The sequence below is a fragment of the Rousettus aegyptiacus genome, unplaced genomic scaffold (assembly GCF_014176215.1).
Source record: "Rousettus aegyptiacus isolate mRouAeg1 unplaced genomic scaffold, mRouAeg1.p scaffold_m13_p_3, whole genome shotgun sequence".
NCBI classification, from domain to species: domain Eukaryota; kingdom Metazoa; phylum Chordata; class Mammalia; order Chiroptera; family Pteropodidae; genus Rousettus; species Rousettus aegyptiacus.
The window spans coordinates 128,047,705-128,054,250 of NW_023416306.1; positions in this window are offsets into that span (position 1 = coordinate 128,047,705).

Sequence of the window (6,546 nt, forward strand, 5' to 3'; positions counted from 1 at the left end):
CATAGAGGCAGAAAGTAAAGTAGTGATTGCCAGGGCCATGGGTGGAAGGGAGGTTGGGAGTAATTTCTGCTGAGTGAGCATTTTCTTACTGAGGCAATGAAAATATCCTAGAATTAGATAATAGTGATGGTTGTACAACTTTGCAAATATACTAAAAAACACTAAATTGTACGTTTTTAAAGGGTGAATCTTACAGTATGTGAATTATATTCATATTTTAAAAATGGAAAGAGAATCATGTTGACTAATTCTTGTAATAATCATCCACACAGTTGGGCAATAGACATACTTGAATCCCTGCTGAATGGGTCAGCACAGCAGCTGTGAGTACAGTGGTCTCTGCCCTCAGGGAATTTATGATTTTAGAATGAGGGAAGTAGAAGATAAATTTTAAAACAATAAATAATTATAGAGAAGAACAAATATAATGAGAAGAGACGGTAGTTTTGAGCAAGGAACTGCCATATTTGGAGCTATAGTTTGGGTTAGAAAATTCTTCTGGAAGCAATCTGTAGTGTGGACTGGAAGGGCAACAGCAAGACATCTATCGAGCACTCGCTATGTACTAGGCATTGTAAGGTACACACAGATGTGATTCACCGAGTTCTCAGGTAAATCTGATTCCATGTCTCAGGGGCACGTCAGCTTCAGAATACAATCAGGTATTTTAGGAACTAATAACCAGAGATTACCAAGAGGGACATTCGAGTTTATCGGTAATACAAGAAACACTACTTAGGTTGAAAATAATATGCCTAAGCTACCACCCAGTCCATGGCCAACCCCGATGAGTAGTTGAATTGACCTTAGGTTTCAAGAAATACAGGGCAAGACATAGTCATTTTTCCCAAGGTTAACTCAGGGATACAATGAGACGCTAAAAATCCATCAACAATCTATCAATCTCGGATTTATCTGAAACTATTTTGGCACTATTTGTCAGTTGTATTAGCATTTGAGATTTTTAAAAAATACTTTTATTTGCCCTAATAGCCTCTTTTCAGTTTTAAAAGGTATTACCAACTCTTATAGGTAGGACTTCGGGGAAGATCTATGATTGTGTTTGTTTTTAATGATTTTGTAATTTAATTCCTTTCCAGACTAAAATTAAATATATATATATTAATTTTATGTCTCAGAAGTATTTAGATTATGAGATTTAATGACACATAATCTTGAATTTGAAGTCTAGCCTTTCCATTTAACAAACTGTGAGATCTTAATTCCTCTGAATTTCAGTTCCCTTATCTATTAAATAGATCCCTGTGAATATAAAGCAAAATATGTCTAAAGATGGTCAATGAATGTTGGTTCCTTCTTCTCTTCACCTATATTACGTGTTTCTAGGTTAGGGATTCAGACCTGAGTGAGATTAGACAGACCACAGACTCTAAATCGCATGCCAAGTGGTAGGGGCTATTTGTTTGTGCCCTTTTTTTCAGGGAGAGTTAATAGCTTTCATCAAATTTTCAAAGGTGCCATAAATGCCAAAACATTAGGACCTACAGCTCTTGATCATATTCCTTGTGCTTCTCTGAGTCTTTGTGTCAATCATTGTGTTTTTTGAGGCATAGGGATTGGATTAGAACCAAATTGGATACTATATGGGCAGAACTTCAGCATGGATTCTCAAAGCAGAATCCAAAAATTCACACCTTGAACATAGAATATAGTGTGATCATGTGGGAGAGCCTAAAATTTCATGGAGAATCCCTTTAAGCCTGCCCTGCTCCATTCCCATCATAAGGAGGTACATTGTTGGTTTACCTGGGAGTGTCCTAGTTTATGCATTTATTTAAGTGGAATTATTAATTGCACCCCTCTCGCAATCCCCAAAAGGCCAAATTTGAATGATAAATTATGGTCGCCCTAGATTTTTTGCCAAATTGCACCCCCCCAAAAGTCTTCACTTTTAAAAATGAAAATTTTCCTGATTTCATTGATTTACACTGATTTTTTTTCAGAGGACTCAGTAATATATTACCAAATATTCTTATTCGAGGCCATAGTAGCAGTGAAGTGAAATCAGCTTTTAAAATTGTAAAACTCATTCTAGACACATGATGGAGCTAGTCAGATGAGACTTTATACATATGTTGGCGTGATTAACTAACTGCATTTTATCTGGGAATGAATAAAAACGAACAAAGGAAAAGAATCAAGATGAATACGAAGCACAATTCCCATGAGAATCTGTCAGCGAAAAAAAATTCCTGCTTACACATTTTAGAAAACTATCAGTAAGAAGATAATATGAAACAAATGAAACTACTTTCCATATTAGTACCATAAAAGAACGTCAGAATGCGTTCATAATAAAATTAAAGAAAAATTGTTACTGGGAAAATTAGGCCAGAAGTCTTCACCAAGACACTAAAGAAAAATAGCCTTGTATCACATCAATGTGAAATGGCCTAGGTGATCAATTTCTACTATAACAGGCATCATTTATTAGGTATCAGATACTGAGCTCAGTGCTTGCTGTACAATGTCTTCTTTAATCTTCCATGTAACCCTATTAACTTCATTTGCAGTTAAGAAACTAGAGAGTTTGAAGTAACATGCCCAAGCTATCACTCAGCTACCATGCATCAAATCTATATATTTGCCTGACTCTAAAGTCCAAACTCGTCCTCTAAGCAGTGACTCTGTAGTAGGGAATGGTCATCAGAAGGAATTTTCTCTAATGTGGGCCCAGTAAGAACAAGGGCACACTTATTAAAATGCTGGGAGCCTTTCCAAACCAGGGCTCCCGGAAAAATTCTTGCTTTTGTAATAAGACATAAGAATTACCTTTGTATAGAAAGTTTAACTCAACTTTAAATATCTTTGTTTTTCACATAGTATGTTAATATTGATAAAAGGGATATTACAGAGAATGTTAGTGGTTAGATAATGCAATATGATGCTGGTTAATGTAAATTTTTTTTTGCTGTAATAATTACTTTACAGATATAATGGAATTATTTTACCAAAATAAAGCAACAGAAAGTACTCAGCTTATTTAACGTATGTCTATGTACATTTATTATTATATTTTCTCTGATATAAGCCAACATTTTCTTTTTTTATTTCTTCTGGTTTCAATTTGATTTTTTATATCCAGAAGATAAGCCCTGACCCTTCTCCAGGTTTAAAAATGATTAAATAATGAGTAATACTAGTTAGAGTCCCGTTCTCTGTCAAGGAGTGAGGTGCTCCACAGAAGTGAGCTTTGCAGATAACTGAATCTTGTGGATCAATTCTGTGTCCACACCCTGATGGTCTTCCTTCTTCCCCTTTATTGTCAGTTTATGCTATCTGATTGGATTTTGTATATTCTTGTAAATTATCTTTAAACTTTGCTGGAAAAAGGCAAGGGATGCACAAATTGATATATACGTTTAAGAAACCAAAATATAACAAATAACTGCACGAACCTTGCCTTATTAAAACATCAAAATTTTTTAACTTGAAGGAAAATTTTTCTGAAGTAAACTACATGCTTCATTGCTTTTTGAAAATATGCTGAACACTAGGCAGCCTCGTGTCTGAAGACTCAAGGTCATTGGTCTAAATATCGATTACCTCACAGGGTTGTCCTGAGCTGAGATCCTGGGGAATATTGAATAGAACAACTATTCACCACTATACTTCATGGCCTTGGACCACTGGACTTGTACAGTTCTCCTGTCTTTTATGGTTTGGGGTTTTTTAAGTTTATATCCTGTATTGTCAGAGAATTTTTTCTCTTGCTATCTGTTATTCTGATTTAGTCTCTTTCAGTAACAAGAAGCAAAAAAACAAAAACAAAAACAAAACAAAACCACATGGGGTGCTTCATGAGAATCATTTTTTAAAAGTATGTATGTCCAGGAACCCAGGGACAATAGAATACAAAAGAAGGTAGAGTTGAACAAGCTCGTGGTCCTTTTCTGGCTTCCTGGCTTCTCTTCATGGATGGATGTTCTCTGTCTCTTCAAGCTTCTCCCCACTTACTCATAGTGGCTCCTCCTCTCATAATTTCAGCTTGCAAAGTATCTTTAGTTTGTCATGTTCCTGACTCAGCCTTCAAACAACCTTTTAGCAATGCTGCCCACAGCTCACTGGAAACTCCTCTTGGTCTCTTGATTCAAGTTCTGGAGAAAGGGAGGGAGAGAAAGAAAAAGAGAATCTGACTCACCCAGCTCAAGCTTTCAAACCATGCCACCCAGGTCGCAGGTCACCAGTAAGCCAATGGAAGGTTCTATGTGAACCAGGTGTGTGTACAGTTGCACTCCAAGCAAATGTAGTCCTGGGGTTGGCGTCCTAAAAAAAAAAAAAGAAAAAAAAAAAGATGGTAAATAGGATCAGAGTCTCTGAGGAAGGGATATTGTATGCACTCCAAATTTGGGGCACTCGGCAGTGTGCCAACTGCATCTATCTACTGCCTTAATTTATGTACAATTGTCTTGATGTGGCCAAGAGGGCAGTTTCATTCACTTCTTCGACAGAAAAAAAAATGCATGGGTTTTGCAACAATCTTTGTCATTTCAACTTTATCATTGTACACCTATATATGTATTTATATATTTAAGATGTGACATGTTTTACTTTTATTATCATGTACTTATAAATGTGTATTTATATATATATGTCTATAAATATTTGTATATATATAGATGTAAGTATATTTAAAGATGACATTTTTCATGATATTGTTACAAACACATGGAGAGATTTACTTTTTTTTAATAGACTTTAAGTTTTAGAGCAGTTTTAGGGTCACAGGAAAATTGACCCTAAAAATTTCCCATATACCTCCCTCCCCTACACATGCATAGCCTCCCTCCGTAGCAATAGGGGGATTTATTTGAATATAGTGTTCCTTGGTGTTAGTACTCTGTGTGTTGGCAACGTGGTTTCCAAACTACTGCCTTTCACTCACCACCCCAACCAACATTTGTTGAGCGCTGTTGTACCTGCTGGTGAAGGTTAAGGCAAGTGCCCTGTACCCATCCCATCTTTCAATACACATCAAAAACATATGCAACAAAGGGCTCCCTACTTTCATACACAACACATTCCTGGGACTACGCATCAATGTTAGATGTACCGAATTCAAAAACAGATTTGTTTTATTTCTTCAGGAGAGGTTTCTATTTTCAAAGATCTAAAATATAGTATAAAATTCCTAATTGTGCCTTGTCTCTTAGATATAGTCTTAAGCTATAGTTCCAGAATTTTATAGATGCTCCTTAAATTTGGGCTTCTCCATCCCAGCAGAGTAGAGTTGGCCATCTAAAGTCTGAAAGGTAGCGTTCCAATTTGGGCCAGGCTATTTCCCTCTCTATGACTCATGGATCATTTTCTTTATTTGTAAAGACAGAAATAATGATAGTACCTCCACGTGGCATTGTGAGAATTCAGTAAATTAAGGGGACGTGATTGGAATAGGGACCGATACAAAGGGAGTTCTTATTGAGTTGTCATGATTGAGGCTAAAGGCTCACCACATTCTTGCACACCTAACTCTTGATATCCTTCTCTGTCTTGATTGTCCTAAGTTTATGAGAACTACACTTCCGTTTACTGGTGTTTGCATTTATATTTTTCCCATAGATCTCTAATTTTGATAAAACAACCAAGCTAACTGCAACTTAGTTGGAACAGTTGAATAAATGCTAAGTTGTCAAAGATGGAACTGAACTGTGAGCTAAGCTGGCAGGCAGCATTCCTATGGGATCAATAAAATAGTTCCTGTTACCTGGTTTACCACCTGATGCCGTATCAGAAAGACGGCTCAGATGCAGTAGTGTATAATGTCCTTATCCATACATAAGTGAATGTACAAAGGTCAAGGGCACCAGGAGATGCCCCTCCCTTTTACTATATGAAATTCTTAGAAATCCCAAAACATAGCCACACGTGACAAAGTTGTGATAGTTTCCCACGGGAGCTTACTTCGATAAGGCATTTGTAACAAAGGAACTCTGTATTTGACCAAGAATGTGATTCTAAATGGAGCTATGACATTTATAAGCTTCTTTAACTTAAGGTAGCACAATTTCGCTCCAAATGGAATAAAATAGACATAAATGTGCACTTATATAAGGGACCTCAGTGGATTGAAAAGTGCACTGTAGCACATAAAAATACCACACAGCTATCATAAATCCTAACTATATAAATTTCCCTAAAATAGTATCCCAGCTCCAGTAACTATTACTTAAACATTTCATTAAGTGGTTTTCTCTTCATTTCTATTCAGTTTTAAAATTGGGAGTGGGTATAAGAGTGGTGGCAGAGTGTGATGCTTGGGAATAATTTATAAAGAAATAGAAGTAATGTTTTTTTCTTGATAGATTTCCCTATAAAGCTGTTATTTAAAGCCATTCCCCTAGGCACCTGGCAGGGGAAAAAGTAGAAAATAGAAAAAGAAAACAGACAGAATAAAAAGTGGTTGAATGGATAATTAAAAACCAAAAGAAAAGTTACTAGACTTGCGATATTTTTTTAGACTTCTGATTTTTTTTTTTGTAGTATCTTACCATTGGTTTTAAATCATAAAAGAAATATGTGCTTCTT